This window comes from Rhinatrema bivittatum, chromosome 2, assembly GCF_901001135.1.
Source record: "Rhinatrema bivittatum chromosome 2, aRhiBiv1.1, whole genome shotgun sequence".
In the NCBI taxonomy this organism is placed as follows: Eukaryota; Metazoa; Chordata; class Amphibia; order Gymnophiona; family Rhinatrematidae; genus Rhinatrema; species Rhinatrema bivittatum.
This window is the reverse complement of record NC_042616.1, coordinates 705,921,471-705,934,134: the sequence shown is the minus strand read 5'-3', so window position 1 is coordinate 705,934,134 and position 12,664 is coordinate 705,921,471. Positions and strand designations below refer to the sequence as shown.

Here is a 12,664-nt window from a genome sequence, read left to right as displayed (position 1 = left end):
CTTCTCTCGATGCGAGAACACGTCATCGAGGGCGACGGAGGTGCGGGTCGATGATGTCAGCGGCCCTTTAAAGGGCCATGATGGAGGCCATGCGCCCCTTTTTCTCTTACCTTGCCGGCAGCGGCTACCAACACTCTTACCTCGCCGGCATAGGCAAGCAGCGACTGGCAAGCAGCTACAATTCGGCAGCTCCCCATTACAAGAAGAGGGCGGTAAAAAGTTGCGAGCACCCGCGGGATCAGGGAGTATAAAAAAAAAAAGTTTTAGGGTGGTGAAGGGTTAACCCACCTTCCATGTTGTATTTTTGAAAAAACAATAAAAATTGTGTTACAAAAAAAAAAAAAGTTTTGTTAATCTCGCGATTCCAGGGGGAGGGGTCACCGTGCGATCGTGCTAGAGGGGCTGAGGCTGGTGAGGCCAGCAAGCTAGATCAGGGATAGCCCGATCTTGCTCATCAAGGGCCAGGGTAGGAGAAGAGTTAGTCCCCTCGGGGCTACCTGTGGGTCCCGTGACAGGCAGAGAGAAGGGCCGCTAGTTAGGGAGTCAGGATCGAGGCAGACAGCACGTGGCTGCCATTTTTTACAGGCTGCGGGTTCTATTCCCCTCATTAAAAAAAAAAGGGGGGGGGAATAATATAGCTTTCACACATAGCCGCATAATTAGAATATTAAAAAAAGTGCGTGCTGGTGGTTGGGACAGTAGAGCATTGGATCTCTGGGCACCAGGGGCGGTTAGTTAAAAAGGGGGGAAGTCCCTAAACAGGTTGGGGCCAGGGCTGATAGCTAGGTATTTAGGATCCGCGCCCAGAGAGCAGTTAGTTAATTAAAAAAAAAAAAACAAGGAGGAAAGCAGAGTGCCGAGTAGTCAACACAGCAGGATTGAACCAGGAGAACAGGACTCAAATTAAATTTAAAAAAAAAAGGGGGGGGGGGTGGCGAGTCCAAGACAGGAACTTTGCAGCTACCGTTGTCACGAGAACAATACAAGATACAAAAATAGCTTCCGGTCCAGCCTGCAACACTCCCGCCGGCACCTTGGCAGCTGTCGAAGAGCAATGATGCAGATTGTGTTCAAGAGCTTTGAAGGAAAAGTACATTGCCAAAAGTACCAATACTGAGACCATACCGCTTGCAAGGAAAGAGACCTGTCAGCTAGGAAAGTGCACAAGAACGGCGAGCAGTTGGAGAAGAAGTCACAGTGGACAAGGATCGAGTAGAGAGCCGACGTAACAGAGGGCAGGCACCTCAGTCGAACCACAAACGAGCGACATGACGTCAGCTGTCAGCCACCCTACGGAGACAAGGGCAGAAAGGGCCTCGGAGTTAGAGCCACATCAGCACACCTCTGAGGGGGCGACGGCTTCTTGCACATCACACTAGAATCCCCACCGGAGGTCCACAGCTGCAAGCCAGCAGGAGCGATTATCAAAAGCATACTAGCACAGAGGGGTACCCGTGTCCACCGAACATCTAGCCACCCCCTACTTTCTTAGGATGGATGCAAGAACAGCCCGGACATGGCAGCCAGCCATACCCTGCCCCTCACTCGCATTTCAGAAATTTGACAGTGCAAACTGGCAACAGAGATCTCCATGGGGTCCCAATGCACCCGGCCCATTCCCAGGATGGAACCAAGTGGGGCGCCCATGGGATTATGCAGCATATGGCGGGATGAGCAGCCAAAACCCTTATCATCCACCTTGGTGGTCGTGGACTGCACCTGCACAAGGAAACTTCCCTCCGCATGAGGGGGGGGGGGGGGTTGGCACATCGAGTCTTTTCACAGCTTAATCCAAGTGGACCAAGAGCAGTAGAAGGCGACAGTACAAGAGGCTTATCCGAAGTCCACACAAATGCCCCAACAACAGCAACAAGCAGGCAAGATGGAGCAGTAGCGCAAACTGACAAGGGATCGTACCAGGAAACGCAAAACCCAGTTGAAAGGGCAACTACCAACCGAGCAGATCAGTCAGTGCAGATGGGAGACAGCAATGTGGGTGAGTCTAGAGAGGAGGCTAGGTGAAGAGGGCGGAAGTTGGTTGGCACAGGCGTGGAAAACAATAATGTGGCAGATGTAAAAAAGCCCAAGGCGAAGCACAAGCGTAGAACAAGTTCCAGCTCAGACAGTTCTTCTTCCGCATCGTCTTCAGATTCCACAAGCGAAGTGACCATAGCTTGCAGCTAAGGCAGTTAACAAAGAGTCCAGAGGCCCCCCAACGCTCACCACCTTATCAGAGCTATCGGAAATTGTGCCCAAACAATTGCGCAAAAAAAATACGAAAACGGACATACATAGACATATTTAGTATCCTGCAAGGACAGCGAAGGACAGATGATAAAAAGAAATCGAAGGTCGGCCCGGCACATATGGAAAAGGTTAAGAGGATTCCAAAAAATATCATTAACTGGGTAAGAACATTCCTATACAAGCGTGGTGGGTCATTGGGACCCTTCTCAATACGGTCCCATGTTAAGTTATGCGGAGAATATTCTTGAAGCGTATCAAGAGCATGAAGGTTGGGCCTAGCTCAACTACGACGACAAATTCTGTGAGAAGATGGAAGAGAATCGCTTCATGTCATGGGGAACTCAGGAGGTCAGCCTGTGGGTGAAACAGATGACACGAAAAGCGAGTGATGCAGGAACGCGCTCAAGAACCGCAAGAAGGTCATCTCCCAACAGGCACTGAGTCAGGGCGGCGCAGGCACAAGACAACACATGCTGGCGCTATAACAAGGCAACATGCACATTCCAAGATTGTAAATTCAAACATGCTTGTTCAGCCTGTGCAGCTCCACACCCAGTAACAAAGTGCCCTAAAAAACCCGCGATGGGGAGTAATGTTAAAGCACATTGAAACTCCGCAATTTGGAAAAACACCATAACCTATCAAGTTAGAAGCAATGATATCATGGTTGGAATGCTACCCATGCCGCAAAAATACACAGAGGATTTGGCAAGGATTTTGAGAAGGATTCATCATTCCATTCCAAGGCCGGATAAAAGGAACAAAGAATAGCAACACAACATCAGCAACGCAACACACCGACATAGTGCAAAAAAAGCTTGATATCGAATTGGCACTCGGAAGGATGGCAGGTTCTTTTCTTCGGCAACCATTCCAAAATATGTTCCTTTCACCATTGGCGGTGATCCCCAAAAAAGTGAAGGACAAATTCTGACTCATTCAGAATCTGTCATACCCTCCAGGAGCGTCCTTCAATGACCAGCTGCCCCCAGAGGAGTGCTCTGTTCAGTAGTCATCCTTTGATTCGGCAGTGGCGCTACTTAGAACATGCGGCATGGGCATGCTAATGGCAAAAGTAGACATTGAATTGGCCTTCAGACTACTTCTGGTACACCCAAGAAGTTTCCCATTATTGGGGTTTATTTTCAGTAATCAATATTACTTCGATAAATGCATACCTATGGGATGTTTAGCTCATTCCTGCATTGGAGGACAGCACAGAAGACAGCTTTGAGTAACATCATTCACTATTTAGATGTTCGTGGGTCCAAGAAATTCAGACACCTGCGATCGCTTACTCCGTAATTTCCAGTCCATCACCGAGGTTTTCAGTGTGCCTTTGGCCCACAGCAAAACAGAAGGTCCGACAATGATCATTTCCTTCCTCAGCATTGAGCTGGATTCAAACAAGATGGTTGCTAGGCTCCTGAGGGAAAAAGTTGAAAAACTGCACATGATAATACAGCAGGTGGCAATGGCAAAGAAGATAACACTACAAGTTACATAGTCCATCTTGGGAACATTGAAATTTGCATGTCATGTAATTCCCATGGGGAGAGCCTTTATGAGAAGACTGGCGGCGGTCACAGTCAGGATACAGCGTCCCCATCACTTCTTAAGAGTGTCAAAGGCCATACACGCAGATTTTAATCTGTGGAGCGCATTTCTCAGCAACTTCAATGGCTTATCCATCATACAGGGACCACAGCTTTCTAGCAAAGTCCTGGATGTTTACACGGATGCATCAGGAGGGTGGGGTTTTGGAGCATTCTGCCAAGGCGCATGGTGCGCAGAGCCGTGACCAGCGGAATTGGGCATGGACTCACGAAGAATATAACCTTTCTGGAATTATTCCCTATATGGGTGGCACTAGTATTATGGAGTGACAGACTCAAAAACAAGCACATAATATTTTGATGTGACAACCAAGAAGTAGTTCAGGTATTGAACTCATAGTCGGCCAAGTGCCCGAAGGTTGTCGATCTCCTGAGGGAAGTAGTATTAGTGGCCTTGCGCAGCAATACAATGTTACGAGCTAGGCATGTTCCAGAGATATGTAACAGTGTTGCTGATGCCCTATCTCATGCTAAATTGGATTTGTTTCATAAGCAGGTACTGACAGCGGACGAAGTGGGGACACACATGCCAGCACACCTATGGAAGATTGGTCTGCAACCACCTTTGATTTAGTCCGGCAATCCGTCGCCCCATCTACAAGGACGTCATACTGCCGAAGCAAAGACCATGTGATGGAATTCTTGAGGAAAAACAGATGGAGTCAAGGCCCGGTCGCTGATGACCAAATCGTCAAATTTGTCTCCAGGGCTAAAGAGAAGGGAGCATCCAGAAGTTCCATGATCAAACACTTGGCAGGCCTGTCATCATTTCTAAAGGTGCGTGGTTGGGGAGACCCCACCAAGTCCTTCATTCTAAAGAAGATGATGACAGGATGGTTGAGGAAGGTGGGGCCAACAATCGACAGACAACATCCCATCACACACAACCTGCTGAGGACCCTTTGTACATTATAAGCATCAATCTGCTCATCCAAGATTCGGCTCACATTTTCACTCGCATTCTTTGGAGCATTTCGAGTGAACCAGTTGGTCACCCCCAACAAGAATGACACAGGCAACAGTGGCATAGTTCTAAGGAATGTGTTGTGGACTCCCGATATGTTAACCATAACAATACAAAAGTCCAAATCAGACTAGTCCGGGAAAGGGGCCACTTTGTTGCTAAAGCACGTTGAGGCATGTGACACTTGCCCGATACACAATACAAAGAAGAACCTGGCCGTACAGCCAAACGTGGGGGTGCACCTGTTGGTTCATGCTGAAAGGACCCCTCTAATCAGATAACAATTTGCCGCAGTACTCAAAACAGCAATTGAAAAAATGGATCTGGACACAAAAAAATTCGCTACACACTCATTCAGAATTAGTGCAGCTACAAGCACAGCACAAGCAGGACTACAAGCAACCATGATAAAGAGAATTGGACAATGGTGATCTGATGCAGTAAATACAGACGACCAATTGGACAGAGGCCTGGATTTATCAAAATGTGATAAGTATCGCATGCGATAGCAAAAGGGGCATGGTTTATGCTACTAGACAGTTTATTGCAATTTCACTAATTACCTATGCAAAGAGCTAAGTTAGCACAAATTGTGATAACATTTTCAGACTTTGCGATAAGTCTGAGACCTGTTGTATTTCCTGCATACAACCACTGGGGGGTTGTATGCAGGAAATACAACCCCCCCCCCCCCCCCCAATGGCTAGGCTGGAGCTCCAAACCTACTAAAACAGTCCTTTCAGGAGACATCATGAAATGCACTAACACCTTACCCAGGGTCGGCGGAAGGCCTGGGCCTAGGGTGCCGAGTGTTAGGGGGCACCGCAAGCAGTGGTATCCCGAGGGGAGCCAATGCCCCTGGGCAGAGCCCATCCTGCGGCGACCCATGAAGAGGAGGCCAAGAGGCTGAGGGTCTGTAGAGTGTGTATGAGATGAGTTGAGAGATTGTATGTGAGAGTGAGTTGAGAGACTGTGTGTGGGAGTGAGGACCTGAATGTTTGCAGAGACAGCATGTGAGGAGCCTCTGTGTGTGTGAGAGAGAGAAAGCATGTGAGAATGAGAACCTGACTGTGTGTTTGAGGGAAGAAGATGGAGAGAAAAGAAACAGAAAAAAAGACAATATAAAAGGAACTGGCAAAAAAATAAGAAAGGGAAGGTGGAAAAAAAAAGCCTGTGACCAACCGATTAGAAAACTAAGATCAGACAGCAAAGGTAAAACATTACTTTTTAGTGATTGGCAGATGTAATCTTTGGGAATGTGCAAGAGTAGCAATTTCTCTATGCAGATCTTACAATGTCCGAGATCAGCATGGAGGAAGTGGAAGCCCACAGGGCCTGCACAGAGAAGGCAGCAGAATGGGCTTCAGCGCCAGTAGCAACAATCGGCACCTCCCCAATAGCCATGCAGCAGCAATGACAGTGGAAGCAGAGGAATGAGAGAGGTTCCGAGGTTACTGGCAAAAGAAAGAGAGGGGGGGGGGGGTCTGCCTTTAGTGTGTGCATGTGTATGAATGGGACTCTGCCTGGGGGTGTATGTGTGTGAATGCATGGGTGCCTGCCTGGAGGTCTGTGTGTGTGAGAATGAATGTGTGCATGCCTGGGGGATGGGGAGGGAGTGGTGTGAAAATGAATGGGAGCCTGCCTGGGGGTCAGTGTGTGTGTGTGTGTGTGTGAGAATGCCTGGGAGCTTGCCTGGGTGTGAGTGTTTGTGTGTATGTGAGGGAGCGAGTGAGTGTGAGAGCATGAGTGTGAATGAGAAAATCCAGGGGAGTAAGAGTTTGTGTGGGGAGCGGGGGGTGGGGAGGGGGAGAGAGTGTCTTAGAGCCTGAGAGTGTGTCAGTGTCTGTGAGAGCGAGAGGTTATGGTGGATATAAGAGCATGAATGTATATTTATGTGACAGTGTATGTGTGAAAGAGAATGGACATGTGAGTATGTGTGAGAGAAAGAGGATAACCTCCTAATCCTCGACAATATCAGGGTGACTGGAAATCAAGAGCTCCCAAGGAAGGGGACAGCAGGGGCTTTTTAAAATCCTTATTAGTTTTAATTATTGGATGTTATTTGATATATGTGCTGTTTTGAAATATTTTATTGGTGTTTGGGAAATTGTAAAAAATGTATATGATTTTAATTAATAGAAATTCTATTTATCAGTAGTTTTAAAATATTCTTTTATTATGGTTTTACTATTATAACTGATGCTTTATGTTTCTTGATTTTATTTGTTTTATGAGGAATGGTGGTTCTGTTTTTCCATTGTTAACTCACAGAGTCTGGCTTCTTGGAGTTTCCATTTCAGTTTTTGTCTAATTTGTGCTCCTTTATTTTGTATTCTGTATTTGGTGAGAGTCTGTCTCTGCTCTGTGTGACCGTGATGAGAGATTCTGCTAGCATATAGTATCTGTATAGGGATCTATAGCAATCTGATTTGTTTTGTTTCCTCAGTAGGTGGTGTATTGGTATTCTAGGACCCAGTGTAATATTACCCTTGCTTTTTCACAGGTAGGGTTAATGTTGTTTGAGTCCTTGGTGTTATTACTGTTATGTTACGATGGGATTGCAGTATAGATTTTGAGTGTCTTTTTTGCGGGGTTTTGTGTTAGTTCACTCTGGGCCGGATTTTAAAAGCCCTGCGTGCCTAAATCCAGCCGGATTTACGCGCACAGGGCACTCGCGCGCTGGCGCGCCTATTTTGCATAGGCCGCCGGCACGCACATAGGCCTGGGACGAGCGTAAGTCCCGGGGCTTCGTAAAAGGGGTGGGAGGGGCGGGTCAGGGGCGGTTTGGGGCGGGACCGGGGGCGTGGCGCTGGCCCGGGGGCGTGGTCAAGGCCTCCGGACCAGCCCCTGGGTCGGGTGATGGCTCGCCAGCAGCCGGCTGGCGCACGCAGATTTACACCTGCTTTCGGCAGGCGTAAATCTGCCAACAAAGGTAGGGGGGGGTTTAGATAGGGCCGGGGGGGGTGGGTTAGGTAGGGGAAGGTGAGGGGATGTGCACCCCCTTGCGCGCGCCGACCCCAGACTTTATAAGATACGCGCGGCTACGCGCATATCTTATAAAATCCAGCGTACTTTTGTTCGCGCCTGGTGCACGAACAAAAGTACGCGCACGCGTAAATTTATAAAATCTACCCCAATGTGCCTGGCAGTGGAAGGTGTTTGTGCTGCTGTTACTGTGAGGTGACACCAGAATTTGAAAATATCTTTCAGTATGATGAGCTGTAAGGGAAACATCCAAGCTCCATTGTTTGGGGGAATTTCAGTGGATGCACAGAGTTAGAGAACTGGAGGTGCAGGATTAATATTGACATTCTGTCCCTTCCTATATATTCAAGACTTCACTCTCATAGCCATATAGAATTAGTTGAATGAGGCTATCAAATAATTTTATAGTAGTTTTACTAGAAGTGTGAAACTGGCCAGCTTTTTAAAATTACGCAGAAGACCCTTTGAACTTTTTTATTAACACTTTTTTTTGTAACCAATTTTAAAGCAGGATCCATGCTATAGAGGTGGGTGTGATGAAGAAATGTCATTTTGGCTCCCCCCCCCCCAAAAAAAATCTTCTGTCTAGAGATGCCACTGATTTTCTGTGACCTTAAGCATTAGTACAAGAAGGATTAAGGGGGGGATGCTGGAGAGGCACACAAATACATTAGCCTCCGGGCACCAGAGACCCTTGGTACGCCACTGGGTGCGAACCATGTGGGGCCACAAGCGGCGGCAAAGAGGAGTGGAGATTTGGCAGGCCGCAAACAGTGCCCAACCTACTCGCGACCCAGAAAACCACACAGGCGGTGGGCATGATCGAGAACGATGTAGGAGTCGGGGCCGAGACTGGGGGCGGGGGGGGGGGCGCAAGGGAGAAGGCTCGCCTAGGGCGCCTAATCTCCTTGCACCGGCCCTGACCTTACCGCCCCGTAATGCAAGCTATCGCACGGCTTAATGCTACTGAAAAAGGTGTAGTTAAAATTGGCGTTAAGTCTGTGCGATAGCACTTCGCAGACTGGCAAACCCAGCCCTCTCCCGGCCCTAACTCCTCCTCTTTTTCGGATTTGCATTGCACCATATAATATGGTGCAATCGCATGCGTTAAAGGCGTTTTCTCATGCGTTAAGAGCCTATTGCATGCGTTAAGGGACTTTTCGCATGCGATAAGCCCTTAACACATGCGAAAACGCCTTAGCGCATTTTGATAAATGACCCCCAGAGTGAGCTCCTCTAACCAAAAGTCTTAATTATTCTATCTTGCAGATCTGCCTCAGGCCCAACGCGTAGCTTGGATCATTGGTCACTCTTATGACATTGGGAGGCTAGGAGAGCACAGAAACGACTCTATGGACCACATTTAGGATAGGCACCTCACGGGTGGGTCATCACATGGATGGGAAAGCCTGGCCTGCGATGCAACCAGTTATTGCCCCTTCTACGGCACCTGAGAGACTCGAGGGCTGCTCCGGATGTCATAATAAATACATCTGGGGGGCAATGACCTGTGCTCATTGACTTGCAAGCAGCTGATAAAAAAGGCAAAAAGAGACTTCACCAAGCTATCCGGCTTGTACCTGAATGCTGCCCTCTTCTGGTTGGACATTATCCCATGGCCGAAGTGGAAAGACTCCAGACTATGGAGTAGGGGTCAGAAGACAGTTAACTGGCAGATTGGTGTCTGGATACAGAAACTGGGCAGTCAACAGATAAGACACCAGTGGGCAGATAATCCTTGCTAAGGGCTGTTCCGACCGGATAGAGTACACCTGTCTGACACTGTTTATGATATCTTTAATAATGCTCTCCAGGATGCCATAGAGGCATGGATTTACAAAAAAAGACATGGGCCGCAGCTGGTTGGTTAGTGGGGGACACAAGGCAAGGGTCCACCCTACTTCGTGTTCTTGGCGGTTACCTGGGCTGGTGGGGCATCTTGCAAGTGGTGCCGGTGGCATCACAGGATGTCGTGGCAGCCAATCAGTGCCTTGGGCGGCGCAAAAAGAGGGGGCACAGCATGCGCCGATGGTCGGGGCCCCCTTGCTTAGTGACAAGGCGGGGGACCCATGGAGCAAGGCTGCCTTGCTTGGTCCCTACAGCGGGCAGCAGCGGAGACACATACCAGCTCGGGTACCAATTGTTAGGTTTTTAATAATGTGTTAAATAAAGCTGCAGCCTTATTGTACCAATAACGGTTCTGGTATTTCTTTGTTAACTGATGATGTATGCATAAATTGTTCAATAAGGTAAAAGGGGATATGGGTGGAGGGATGCCGGCGACATGAGTTACGGTGGCGGCTGCTAGCATTATGCATAGTGGACTTGTGTGCATTTCTCAGTTGTACAAAGTAAATTGTCCCATTATGATGGTCTATCATAATAATATTCCATTTTGTTTGGTCAGGTTATAATCATTGGCTTTATGGTGTCATTTTTAATTTTTTGTTTATGTATTTTTCACCTATTGGATTTTTTTGTATATTTTCATATTCCCTTCATCATTGAGTACCTGTGCAACCTGTCTTATTCCAATTTCGTTCCAAAAGGAAAAGGCTTTAACCTGATTCCCTGGTAGAAAATCTACATTTTCTTTAATCACGAGAAAAAACGAGACTGACAAGGCATGAACCAATATTTTAGTAATACATTTTCAATAATGCCTAAAAGGCTCCACCAATATTCCTTGCCGAATGTGAATTGGTAATTTACTGACCTCGGTTTGTAAGACAAACCAAGGATGAATAGGTTTAAAAAATGCAGTCTCTGTATTCAAATCAACATGGAATGAAGATAGATATAACCAATCCTTCAGAATTCTTACTAGACAAACATTATTATAAAATTGTAAATCTGATGACCCTAGTGGACCCCTGTATCTAATCCCTCTTCAATTATGGAAACTTGAAGGGTTGTCTATCAAGAATCTTAAGGGTTGTTTTTTTTCTAAAGATGTAGTGGAAACACTTGAAGAACTATAACCACTTAGGAAACAGTATGAACTTGTAGAAATTTATCTGTCCTGCAAGGGAAAAAGGGAATGCCTGCCACTGTTGCAATTTAATCTTAGACAAGTTCAGAAAAGCAGACACATTACACCTGTACAGATCCTTAGGATCTTGGGGTGGAGAAATTCCTTGAAAATTGAATTCCCCTGAAGCACACCTCAGTGGGAAAATTGTTCCTCAGAAATTCCTCACACTACTTGTAAAGGGTAAAGCTTCAGATTTCTTATAATTTAACTGAAATCCTGAGATAAGCCCATAATCCCTGAATATTTTCAACAAGCAATTAAGAGAATGTTTAGGATTAGTGAGCTAGACCAAAATGTTATCTGTAAAGGCAGCTATTTTAAATTGTTTCCTGACTAGCAGGATGCTTTCTACTTCCCCCTCTGCTTGAAACTTGATAGAAGAAACTGAAGAAGGGAAAGAGGACATCCCTCTCTGGTACCCCTCAGCCATGCAAAATTCCTGAGATTTCTCCATTGACCGATACCACCGCCTTTGGGTTTGAGTATAGTAAATGCAGAATCTGAATAAAGGTCCCACCCAATCCAGACTTCTCCAGAATTTGAAATAGATTTCCCCATTCCATCCTATCGAACACCTTTTTGGCATCAAAACTTACTAGTGAAGAATGAACATTAGAAATTTTAGAAGATTCCATAGCTGCCAGGATTTTTCTTCTTTTAGTCACTAGGTATCTTTGTCTTACAAACCTTACTTGGCTCTCAGAGATCAGCAAAGGGAGAATTAAAGCTAAACTACGGTATCTGCTATAATTTTGGCTGGTTTTTTTTTTGTTTAAACTTTTTATTGAGTTTTTGAAACAAGAACAATACAACACCACATTCAGTTGCAACAGTTTACTGTGGATTGTAGTGAAAGTTGTAAACATTGGAAAACATTGTACAATGTTATAAATCCATAAATTGACTAGCTGAAACTTTTAGATCATAACATCCAGAGTAACAAAGACTGCCTGTATATTCTTAGCATCTCATATGATTTATGTTGCCCTATAAGAAGACATCTCATAACCCCCCACTCTATCCTTAACCCCCCCTTCAGACTATTAGATGAAGTCTTTGAAGGTCTTTGATGGTGCTGATAATCTCCTAGGGTCAGGAATTCTTTAGAGACTTCCAGCGAAAGGACTACCTTCGGCATAACATTTAACAAATAAGTATATATGGTGGGAAAAAATAGTAAGATAATCTACTTCATAGGATGTGTTGTTTTTCACACAAGAGTCCTAGGACAAAGAAGCATAACCCAACAAATGAAGGGTGCACAGCGACTTCCTCTGCATCCCCCTTGATTGAGACATCCATTAGGGAATGATTTGAAAGTTGTATAAAGTTATATAAACCATCAGCAGTTCGTGTCAGTGGTGTGAGATATTCCAAACTTCAGCATTTGATCAAAACATTTCTCACTCCTCTCTGTATATGGATATCCCCTCATTTGTATCCATTGGCAAGAATGGAAGAGATCAGATTATGATATAGGAAAAAAAATATAAGTAAGGAAATTACCCCTAAGCCCATATATCTGTAAAACCGAGAAAAGGTAAGACTGGCTAGGGCTGGTATTTTCTGAGTCTGACAGATCTTCATAGCTATTAGGAGCTTAATAATATGGGAACTAGCTTTTCTGCCCTTTACAAAGCCTACTTTATTTTTAGAAATAAGAAGGGATAACAAGGGGCTAAGCCTATCTGCTAATACCTTAGCTAGTATCTTAATGTGTGGGAAGAGCTGGGGAAACTGAAAGTGGATAAAGCCATGGAGCCACATGAGGTTCATCCCAGGATACTGAGGGAGCTCAGAGACGTGCTGGCGGGACCA

At 46.0% G+C, this 12,664-nt stretch overlaps 1 long non-coding RNA gene across 1 annotated transcript in view; it reads left to right on the top strand.

Moving 5' to 3' along the window:
• Window positions 1–11,559, top strand: part of LOC115085536 — a 58,799-nt gene extending 47,240 nt beyond the window's left edge. The window contains exon 3 of the long non-coding RNA XR_003854886.1: window positions 9,082–11,559. This is a non-coding gene — a long non-coding RNA (uncharacterized LOC115085536). The remainder of the gene's footprint in view (window positions 1–9,081) is intronic.
• The last annotated feature ends 1,105 nt before the right edge of the window (window positions 11,560–12,664 follow it).